Source organism: Nicotiana sylvestris, chromosome 10 (assembly GCF_000393655.2).
Source record: "Nicotiana sylvestris chromosome 10, ASM39365v2, whole genome shotgun sequence".
Lineage (NCBI taxonomy): Eukaryota > Viridiplantae > Streptophyta > Magnoliopsida > Solanales > Solanaceae > Nicotiana > Nicotiana sylvestris.
Window position 1 is genome coordinate 126,048,992 of NC_091066.1, and position 13,028 is coordinate 126,062,019.

A 13,028-nucleotide genomic window follows, 5' to 3' on the forward strand; every position below is an offset into this window, starting at 1 on the left:
TGCAACAGTTTACACTACCTCATTGTGTCTAACTTATGAGATGCCTTATAACTCCTATCTTATGGCAAAACTTAGCTTAGAAACTTTAAATCCACAACTTATGGCTCATGGGTAATAGTTTACGGTACTTCATTGTGTTTAAGTTATGAGATACAGTGGCGGATACACATTTGGACATATTGGTGCTGAAGCACCCGTTGGCTTTGGCCAATTATATAATATATTCATAAATAATACCTAAAAACTTCACTAATTGATCATGAGCACCCACTATGACCATGTTTGGTCATCTAGAATTTAAATTAAAATCAGTGAAGCACCGACGACCTATAAATCCTGGATCCGCCACTGATGAGATACTAAATAACTCATATATTAAGGGCAAAATTTAGCTTTGGGACTTTAAAACCATAACATATGCCCCATATAAGTTTTTAAAAAATAGACTCCAATTGGAACCCTAGAGACCTTTTGAACGAATTAGGAAGGGAAAAGAAAAAAAAATCAAAGAAAAGAGAAAACTTCAAAGTCTGTAGCCCTAAAATATATTAAAGAGTACAATGATCATTTACCATAGGCAAAAATATGCCAAGGATAATAGACCAATATATTACATTTTTTATCTGGGCCAAAAAAAAAAAAAGAATAATGGACACATGGAAGATCACTCAGCGTATCCTGCTACCATATTGATCAAACCCGATCTATTGAACATTAAAGTTAGAATAATGTTTTATTAATGCATTTAAATAGGATTATGTCTGTAAATTAAAATTTAATCAAACATTTTTGATTTGGGGTTTTTTTTAATTGTGTGCTTAGTTAGGAGAACAAATACAATATGTTGTATTTAGTATTACGTTTTTAGTGTGTAACCAAGTAACTAAATTGTTAAGAGAACTCCAACCATACTTATCTTTTCATCTGGTTGCGCCGCCTCAAAATGAATATTGAACAAAATTCAATATCCATTCAAACTCTTTCATGAATAAAAAAGGAACAAAAATAAGAAAAAATTTGGCTTAAGATTCTATTGACATGGGTATGAACACGTGTATGCTTGCTTTACTGCACCTAGAAGTGTTCAAGGTTCGATTTGGGTAATTTTTTCTCTAAAAAGAAATTAAATAATTAGGTCAGTTTTATAAATATTGAAACCAAACCAAATCAATTCGGTCAGTTTTCAGCGGTTCGATTTTTATCCTTTTTTTGTCGATTTTTTAAACATATGTTACATACATTGTTAGACACATATTCCATTAACTATATTCTAGCATAAGCTACCAAGCCAACTACTCATTAATAAAAGTTGCTATTTACCAAAGAACTAGTCTACAAACCAAAAGTGCAAAAACAAAAATATATATCTTAACTTTTAAAAACTGTATATAAAAATATATACATATATATAGTTATAATTTTTAATAGATATTTATATGGTGGGTTTGGTTCGATTTTTGCGATTATTTTTCACTTAAACAAAAATTAAATAAAATTTTCTCGATTTCAAAAATTAACAACCAAAATCAACTCAAACCATAAATATGTTTATTTTTTCTTCGATTTGAGTCGATTTTCTATTGGGAAACTTATACAAATGTCCCAAATAAATCTCAATTTACCGACCTCTAGCCATTAGTCATAGACTTACTAAAACTAGCCAACAAAAATTGAAAAACCGAATAATAAGGTTCTTTCTCTCAAAGAATCACATGCAAAAATCACCTTCCATATTTTTAAGCGCAATAAGCAACACTAGATACAAGACAGAAAGAAAATTTCATGGATGAGGTAGTAAATAAGGTGATGAAATACAAAAATATATACAATATTCCAAAAATGGGACCCCTAGGAGGGGCAACTTCCACTCTTTTTGTCACTTTTTCCATTCTCGTTTACTTTACGAAGCGAGGGAGATCAAAAGGTATGCCAATTTTCTCGAGGAGAGGAATTACTAGCTCGCAGGCTTCAAAATGATAACCTCCTTCCTTGCCCTCGAACCTACTATCCAACGACATGGAAGACTTAGCATTGAGAAGAGCCCTGAGAAATTTCACGATAACTGAAGAGGGAATGCGGCATTACTACTTTTATAAGACTATAGACTTGGAAGGCATTCCCAGTTCGCCATAACACAGTCTTAGGGTCACTACGAGCTGGACTCGTCGTGAAACTCACTTATTCTTAGAGAAATGATGTGTGCTAGCCTTCCCTACCATCGGCCTATCCGCTTCCAGAGCTTATTCTTTATCAACTAATAGCCTTTCTATCATTTAGTGGATAACTCCTTGCTCCATTCCGCTTAAGGTGGCGCGCCTTAGTCCCATAAGCTTATGCCTATACGTGCTTTCCCTTGAAATATACATAGTAAACCACTTTAAACTCGCAGTTAGTCTTGGCCCAACTCTGCCCGGGGGTTGGCCTTTTAAGGCTTATTTCACTCAAAAAAGGAACTTTTTCAATGGGTATAGTTAAAATTCATTGAAAATATATAGATAAGTCAGTATACAAAATTTGAGGAAGATTGGAGGTGATTTGGACTAGTTTGTATCAAAATTCATAATTAAATCGAGTTCAAAAAGTCTTTTGCGACACATGTATCACGCATGTATCTCACACATAGGTATACATGGATTTACATGTGATACATAATTGATACAAATATGATACATATGTGATACACAAATGATACACAGTATGGTACACATATCATTTTTTTCATGTTCAGTTTTTACTTCGAATTTTCAATTCAAACCATCTCAAAACTTCACCAAATCATCCCCAAACTGAGATTCTAACTCCTTAAGTTATCTATTCTAATAGCACCCACTCAAAACAAAGCAAAAATTGGATATTTTTTTGCTACAAATAGATAATTGGCTAATTTGGCTAATATTAGTAATATTTTATTAATTGATCAATTTTTGTAATGAATTACTTATAAATGGACATAGCTGGTAATTTTCCTTTTTTGTTTTATTCAATTTTTCGATTCTCGTGAACACCGTAATTGCACCTTATCTTTCTAGCATTAATCTAGGAGGGCCACAACACAAAAGAGGAAAACAAATATTTGGGGTTGTTTGTCGAGTGAATCAGACGAATATTTACGCTTAATGATTTGACTTATCAGTTTTTGACTTTTAAATATACCAATCCGCTAGCCTATCGATAAGATATTGGGCGATTCAGTATAGGGCTGGCAATTATTGGTAGGCCATCGTATTGTTTATTGGCTAAATCTAAAAATAACGAATTTGCTTTTTAATCTCAATTGAGTCTCTTTTGTCCTCTCTCGCTCTATTTGGTCTTCCAAGTCAACAAAAGGTTTTTTTTTTCTTTTTCTGCTAATAGCTGTTGATTAGCAATTGATTCCCAACCTGTTGAGCCAGTTAATTGGGGTTTCTTCATGGGTGCATGTCGTTAGTTTATGGTTGTTTGACCAAAAAGTGTTGAGTTTTTTGTTAAACTAATTAATAAGAAATAAAGGGTGAATTCTAGTTAAACATAATAAATCTTAGATCTTAAATTGAGATATGTCAGTGATATGGGACCGTATTCAAGAGTAATAAATATCAAGTGTATGTTCAATAATTGTCAATGAACGTAGTGATAGAAACATGCAATAAATGTAGATAATGACAATGAATGTAATAAGGAGGAATTTATCACCCAAATATTAGATGACTTGGATGATTCTTCTTTCTCACATCAACGTGGAATAATAGAAAGTAAAGATGGATAAGGAATCTTTGGATCTTGTAAATAAAGAATGAATATCGAACAATGTAATCAGTGGACAAGATAAGCTTTTTGTATATTCTTTGTTGTCAACACTTTATAATGTGTTCTTATCAGAGAAGTAAGATCCCTTTTTTATTCCTTATCTCTTCCTATTTATAGGGGATATAATGTGTTCTTATCAGAGAAGTAAGATCCCTTTTTTATTCCTTATCTCTTCCTATTTATAGGGGATATCCCTGAGAAACCCTAAAAAAGTACAACTGAAAGAATATTCAATGGAATATTTCTTCTTTCTATTCTAACTTGTCATACCGTTACTTTCATACGCCCGTTGCCCGACCTCGGTGCTAATCTCTCTTAAGACGACTCCTCACCCTTATGTCGTGGTCGGTTTAATCCTCGACCACGTTCATTTGCAGCTATTGAATCTAATCCAAATTTTGACCAATACAGTTAGTCTTTCCGCTTGTTGAGGTCGCAATCTTGGATGTCCTCGATAAGTGGATCTTGTCTGCATGTCACGAACCCAAACCGGACTCGGTCGTTATGGCGCCTCTCGTGAAGACAAAGCCAGCCGACACAATTCCCAAATTCCTTTTTAACATTTTTTGATAAGTCAATTTAAGTCATTGATAAGAAATAGATCCCAAAATTTAAGCGAAATAGAACAAGTGCGGAAATAGATACAACCCGACATCGGGGTGTCACAAGTCACGAACATCTACTAAGGTCTAACTACAATAGAAAGTGTGAAAAATGTACTAAATACAGTCTAATGAAATCAAGAGGGAGAAAAGCGGTGCTGCGGACGTCGGGCAACTACCTTGCTAAACTCCGATGACTCTGCCTCTGAGCAACCAACAATCGCTACCGGGTTCATAAATACCTGAATCTGCACACAAGGTGTAGGGAGTAATGTGATTACTCCGACTCAGTGAGTAATAACAATAAATGAAGACTGAGCAATAAGAAATCACACAAAAGCACCTCAACATGCTATAGGGAAGCAGTATAGAACCAGTAAAAACAATGAAATAGTGAAAACATATAAGGACGCCTTAGTTCAAAATAAACTTCTTTAAAACACCTTTTGACAATTAACAAATTAAATGGAAAGTAGTTAGAACAGATAAACACATAAAACCGCCCCCCGGGCACAATGTCAACAGTTCGCCCATCGGGCAATATCATGGAACAACACCAGCCCCTCGGGCTACATCTCATATCACAATGGGTACCCGCGCTCACTGGGGGTGTGCAGACTCCTGGAGGGTCCCCTTTCGGCCCAAGAGCAATATCAATCCATCTCGTGACATAATCAATAGGCTATCGGTCTCATATCAATAAGCCACCTTGTGGCGTACAATCTCAGGCCCTCAACCTCATAATCATAAATCAATGTATCCTCACAATACAGGCCCTCGGCCTTACTCAGTCAGCATCTCATAAACCACTCGGGAAACAATAAAACATGATGCTCAGCTCAAATTATCATTTAGAATATCATTTAATGTGTTAAAACAGAGTAAACATGGCTGAGTTATGAAAACAGTAGAATATAGCATGACTGAGTACAAGTATAAAGTCAAAACAGTGAGGAAATATTAGTAAAAATCCCCTAAGGGTCCAAATAGTTGGCACAAGACCCAAATATGGCTTTCAGCCAAAATATGATGATAGCAAATAGTTTTCAGCCAAATACGCGGTAAAATAGTCATTCGGGATGGACTAAGTCACAATCCCCAGTGGTGCACGACCCCACGCTCGTCATCTAGCGTGTGCGTCACCTCAATATAACACAACGATGTGTAATCCAGGGTTTCATACCCTTAGGACAACATTTACAATCATTACTCACCTCGATCCCGTCCAAACTCTAGCCCGCGATGCCTTTGCCCTCTCGAATCAACCTCCAGATGTTCCGAATCTAACCAAAATCCTAAGGGAATAAAGCCCACTTGAAAATATCCAATTTACATCAAAAATCCCAAAAGTGCTCAACCCGGCCCCCTGGCCGATGTCTCGGAATCCGATAAAAATCACATCAATAGAATCCTCATCCTCCCACGAGTCTATACATACCAAGAACATCAAAATCGGACCTCTAATGCCCCCCTCAAATTCCCAATTTATACTCTCCAAATTCAAGCCCTAATTCCCCAATTTTAGGCTTTAATTTTCACATATTTCATGTTTAAACAAGTAAGAATCAACATAGGATCGAGTATTGAGTTCAAAAATCTTACCTCAAGTGTTATCTCTTGAATCCCTCTTCAAATCCTCTCAAAAAGCTTCAAAACCGTTCAAAAATGGTGAGAAATGGGCTAAAAATCGCGGAGATTGGTTTTTATACATTCTGCCCGGACATCCTCTTTCGCGAACGCGGGATAACCATCGTGTTCGCGATGAACAAAACACCAGCCATCAAAAAATGCTCTATGCGTTCACAGCACCAGCCCCGCGAACGCGATAAACACTGGATACAGAACTACGCAAATGTGGCCTAAGACTCGCGTACGTGATGAAGAAAGGTCCTCCAGCCCAGCTCCTAGCTCAACTCTATGCAAACGCGATATCCCATACGCGAACGCGAAGAAGTCCTCCCTTAACACTATGCGAACGTGGGACATTCTTCACGATCGCGAAGAGAAATTTGCTGCCACCATAAGAATACACTACGCGTTCGTGACACTTACCTCGCGAACGCGATGATGAACTGAGGCACCAGATACCAACAGAATACAACAGTGAAACATAAAGGAAAAATAGCCCGGAATCAATCTGAAAATGCGCCCGAGCCCCTCTGAACCACAACCAAATGTGCCAACATATCCCAAAACCTCATTCGAACATGTTTCAACCTTCGGAACACTCAAAACAACATCAAAATACCAAAATCGCATCGGATTCAAGCCTATGAATTCCATGAACTTCCAAATTCCGCTTTCGATCAAAAGGTCTACCAAACTTTGTCCGAATGACCTTAAATTTTGCACACACGCCACAAATGACACAACGAACCTACTCCAACTTCCGGAATTCCATTCCGACTCCTATATCAAAATCTCACCTACCAATCGGAAAATGCCAAAATCCTAATTTTGCCAATTCAAGCATAAACCTTCCACGGACCTCCAAAATACATTCTGATCACGCTCCTAAGTCCCAAATCACCTAACGGATCTAACCAAATCATAAAATTCCAATCCGAGGTCATCTACTAAAAAGTCAAATCTTGGTCATACCTTTCAAATTTTAAGCTACAAACTAAGAATTGTTCTTCTAAATTCATTCCGATTACCCTAAAACCCAAAACCGACAATTTACATGAGTCATAATACACCACACGACGAGAACTGGCGAACGAAGTGCAAAAGCTCAAAACATGGGTCGTTACATCCTCCCCCACTTAAACATACGTTCATTCTCGAATGTGCCCAGAGTTGTTCCAAAAGCTAACCAATTGTTGAATAACCTTACCATGCACATACCCGGGGGTGATCCCATGTCACCCTATCTCATATAGGTTCGATAACATAATGTAATTGAAATTTCACAATCCAACCTAGCCCATAAACCTTAGAACCACATTTCCACTCCTGAAATCATCCACAAGATCAAAATCTCACATCTATACTCTGAATAAGCCCAAACAAGTTGTAACAACCCATACCTGAAACCTCAGGTGCAATTTCATGATATACCACATAACTCAAACACTTGTAGCGATAATTTCTAATCATAGCAGCTGCACACAATAACTGAATATCGATAGTAAACCTCTTATCAACTAAAGTCTCATTCTAACACTTTCATATACTGCAAATGATAAATAAAACACGTAGAAAGTCAATAACCATTCCTTAGATCAACTATTCCAGAAGCCACTCCTCCTTTGGCAAGGACCCTAGCAAATTTCCGAGCCGAACATCGATATTATCCTTCCAACATGCTGAAACCGAATCCGTTTGTATTCATTCTAGATCCCAACGATCTCATCTAATCCAACACAACTACTCTGGTGACATGACATATCAATACAATCTAAAGCCACAACTCGTGCAATCCGCGCACCATTAAGCAACAATCCGAACATACTCAAATCATGAAAAATGACTCAAATGAGAGAGTTGTACCGCAAGCTCACCAGTACCACCACGTACAATGCTGAGAACCCGTCACACATCGTAGAAACAGAACACACGAATCTAACCAGAAGGGTCATACCTCCACATAACTTCGTTGCAATGCACGACCCTATCCAAAGACTGGTCCACATGAAACACTTCAAGTCACTATGCTCAAAATTGACAACCACGCCAAATTCGATGTCTAGAACCATAGCAAATCATCATAACCACAACGAAGCAATTGACATAACATTACAAAAACCCGAAAGGACACAACCGATACGCCATCCGCCGAGCAATACCCAATACCCTTCCCGCTCGAATTCCACTGAGAGACCCCAATAAAACAGCACCATATGTGCCTATAACCAACAAATCCCAACTCCTCTCAACACGTAAAGGTAACTTATAGATCCCCTAAGTCACTAATAAGCTCAACAACAATCGAATCAACACATCCCTCAATAATACAACTCGAAGTCAACCAAGCCAACTCAAGTTAGAACACACATCCACATTGGCCTACCAATGAACCCCTTATCAAGGAGTCCCTGAAGCTGCTCCTTCAACTCTTCTAACTCCGCCGGTGCCATACGATACGGTGTCCGACACCTAATCAATACCAAAATCAATAACCCTGTTCGGCGACATGCCCAGCAGCAGGAAACACATCCGGAAACCCCTCATCATCGGAACAGAATCAATGGTAAGAGTCTCTATACTGACATCTGTCACGAAGGCCAAATAGGAATGACAACCCTTCCCAGCCATCCTCTGGTTCTTCCAAAATGGAACCACCCTACTAAGAACATATTCCGTCGAACCTCACCACTCAATCTGTGGCATCCCTGGCATAGCCAACGTCGTTGCCTTAGCGCAACAGCCCAGAATAATACAACACTGAGACAACCAGTCTGTACCCAATATCACATCAAATTCTAACTTACCAAGCAGCAAAAGATCCACTCGGGTTTCCAAACCCCGATAGCCACTACACAGTGCCGATACATGCGACCTACAACCACAACATAACCTGTTTATGAGAACTCCCAGTCTCTAACTCCATATAGCACACGAATCAACATATCTGATCCCAACTCCGCCGTCCGAACATATTCCACACCTCTAATACCCAATCTTTCCACGAGATATACTCTGAGAATTCTTCTGTGCCACCAAGCAAACTCGAATATCAGCAGTCAATCCAATAAGAGAGTGCCGCAATACTAATGAAGTATCATCAACTCAATCACATTGCCCTTTCAAAAATGTATACCTTCATCAAGCCACACCAATCAGTAATATCATTTCCCCAATCATCTGAAGTTGTCCATGCTACTTAAGAATTTGTGACCTTCCTTTCAAAACTGACCCATGACCATACATATGCAAATCTCAATCCTGCACAACATACCGCATATACCATATCATCCTAAGGTAAACATGAGAACTTCATATCCATTCGAGCCACAAACAACTACGTACTCAACTAGCTAAGAACTTTTCAGTTAGATCCCATCTAGGATAAAATCACTATACATCCCATGCTCCTCATGCGAGTGAAAAATATACATCTCTAACCGTGGTAGAAACCAACAAGAACTTTCCTAATTCCATTCGCACAAAACTAAACCGTCAAGACTGAATCCTTCTAACTCAACCAAGATATGCAGACTACTAAAAACCAAAGAGAATTGCCGTGAAACACCTGCAGAAACTCATTACTTCGTAAGCATCCAATGAACTAATCATGTCCTTACCATGATGATCCGGCCTACTACTAAGCTATCTCATATATCCAAGTTTCCTTCTGATTTACTTTCAACTTGATACTCCTTCTTACTATAACACCACAATTCCTCAACCCAAACTCACTACACGAGGCCCAAGCATAAAACTACACCGTCTAAGGCTCATAAGCCGCTGAATACTCTCTTTAATATTCCCAAAAGCACCACATTCAAAATACCTACCATGAAGAGACTTCCCACGAATCCGAAATCATTACCTTCCTAATACTGATATATAGAATCCCATAATTGATATAGAAATGACACAAGTCTTGACACCCTCCAATGCAAACCTTAGTTTCTAGACAAATTATACACTAAAATTTCCAATTTTTACATGTAAAATCTTGATTAGGACCATTCTCGAGAGTCATCCACTCTACTCAAACCTCAATTAGACTGATCGAATGAACTGAACAACCGGTGCCTCATTAGCATTCCGACACCGCAGAATGTAACATCATCTTAATGCAACCAAGCAACTTCCTGTTCTATGCACCGCATATCCTTTACCAATAACCACTCAAGACATTCTGTGATTCTCATACACTTATGAAGCATGACATAACCTTCATTGAAATTTCCTTTACTCGAGCCATCCTCGGTCTCAATCTCCGTAAGCCATAACTGATTCACCAGCACGCCTCAAACTAGAACCAACATAGCACATAACCGTGCAATCAACTGATCAATAGTAGACTCCCCTACTTGGCTCGAAGCCATAGATCAAAACACACACAATAACTTATAACGTATATAATCTATTGCTGCCATAATACCATAGTGAGATTAAACTCAATCATTCATAAGCTCGTGGAACACAGACCATCTAGTACTTTAAATCATCTGCAAATCTCGCATTCACCCTCATAACAGTCAAGCCCACTTTCTTAGGCGATCCAAATTCAAATTGCAACACATATATTTTACTGGTAAAAGAGATCTTCCAACAAACAACATAAGGATCATACAAACTTCAGAACACCCACAGGAGGTAACCCACCTGCTTCGTCTCCACTGACATCCCTTCATACCCTTCCACCGGCAGAAATATTTCACAGTCACTTAATCTTCTTGAGTCTGTGCTCATATAGCAACATGAAATTTACTTCACTCCCCAACTAGAAAACATAAAAAGATTCTTCACACTCCCATACATCGGGATATACATCAATCAATATGGAAATCAAGCACCAAATAGTCCTTTCTATCCTCAAGCAGACCCTTCTTGTCTCATTCAATTCACATGAACACATCTCGCAGTCACATCACACCCGTCACGTAGCTATCCAGTCATCCCTCCCATTATTAGGGGCATTATCGGACATATAGATCCAAAAGCACATGCTCACATGATCAACGCCTCAGAGCTCAAGCTATAGGCAAAATCCGGCCTCAAGTCCTCCAGACTGGCCCAACATCAACACACAAAGATCACATCTCGCCCCTCGATCAGGGAATCGCAAGCCATCGATGCACATCTGATACTGAGCACTCATGTGCGCATACGAACGCATGAAAGGAATTCAAAGAGTTACATTTCAAGCAGAACCAAGGACGCACGATAAGAATTCAAGAATGTGAAGTTTTTCCTAAAGGTTCTGCAGCCTCCCGAGGATAAGTACAGACGTCTCCGCACCAATCCGCGAGACTCTACTAAACATGCTCATAACTCGTGAGACCTATGTAACCTAGGATCTGATACCAACTTGTCACGACCCCAAACCGGACCCGGTCGTGATGGCATCTCTCTTGAAGACAAGGCTAGCCGACACAATTCCCAAATTCATTTTTAATAATTTTTGATAAGTCAATTTAAGTCATTGATAAGAAATAGATCCCAAAATTTAAGCGAAATAGAACAAGTGCGAAAATAAATACAGCCCGACATCAGGGTGTCACAAGTCACCAACATCTACTAAGATTTAAATACAACGGAAAGTCTGAAACATGTACTAAATACAGTTTAATAAAATCAAGAGGGAGAAAAGCGGTGCTGCGAACGTCGGGTAGCTACCTTGCTAAACTCTGATGACTCTATCTCTGAGCAACCAACACTCGCTACTGGGTTTAGAAATACCTGAATCTGCATACAAGGTGCAGGGAGTAATGTGAGTACTCCGACTCAGTGAGTAATAACAATAAATGAAGACTGAGTGATAAGAAATCACGTAAAAGCACCTCAACATGCTATAAAGAAGCAGTATAGAACGAGTAAAAACAATGAAACAGTGAAAACATATTAACACACCTTAGTTCAGAATAAACTTCTTTAAAACACCTTTTTGACACTTAAACAATTAAATGTAAAGTAGCTAGAACAGATAAACACATAAAATCTGCCCCTCGAGCAATATCATGGAACAACACCAGCCCCTCGGGCTATATCTCATATCACAATGGGTACTCGCGCTCACTAGTGGCGTGCAGACTCCTGTAAGGGACCCTTACGGCCCAAGCATAATATCAAGTCATCTCGTAGCATAATCAATAGGCTCTCGGCCTCATATCATCAAGCCACCTCGTGGCATACAATCTCAGGCCCTCGGCCTCATAATTATAAATTAGTATATCCTCACAACACAGGCCCTCGGCCTTACTCAGTCAGAATCTCATAAGCCACTCGGGCAACAGCAAAACATGATGCTCAACTCAAATTATCATTTAGAATATCATTTAATGTATTAAAATAGAGTAAACATGGTTGAGTTGTGAAAACAGTAGAATATAGCATGACTGAGTACAAGTATAAAGTCAAAACAGTGAGAAAATATCAGTAAAAATCCCCTAAGGGTCCAAATAGTTGCCACGAGGCCCAAATATGGCTTTCAGCCAAAATATGATGATAGCAAATAGTTTTCAGCCAAATACGCGGTAAAATAGTCATTCGGGATGGACTAAATCACAATCCCCAAAGGTGCACGACCCCACGCTCGTCATCTAGCGTGTGTGTCACCTCAATATAGCACAACGATGTGTAATTCGGGGTTCCACCCTCAGGACAACATTTACAATTATTACTCACCTCGATCCGGTCCAAACTCTAGCTCGCGATGCCTTTGCCCTCTCGAATTGACCTCCGGATGCTCCGAATCTAACGAAAATTAGTACATAACCATTAAAATATCATAAGGGAATAAAGCTCACTCGAAAATATCCAATTTACATCAAAATCCCAAAATTGCTCAAACCCGTCCCTCGGGCCCACGTCTCGGAATCTGATAAAAATCACATCAATAGGATCCTCATCCTTCCACGAGTCTATACATACCAAGAACATCAAAATCGGACCACTAATGCCCCCCTCAAATTCCCAATTTACACTCTCCAAATTCAAGCCTTAATTCCCCAATTTTAGGCTTTA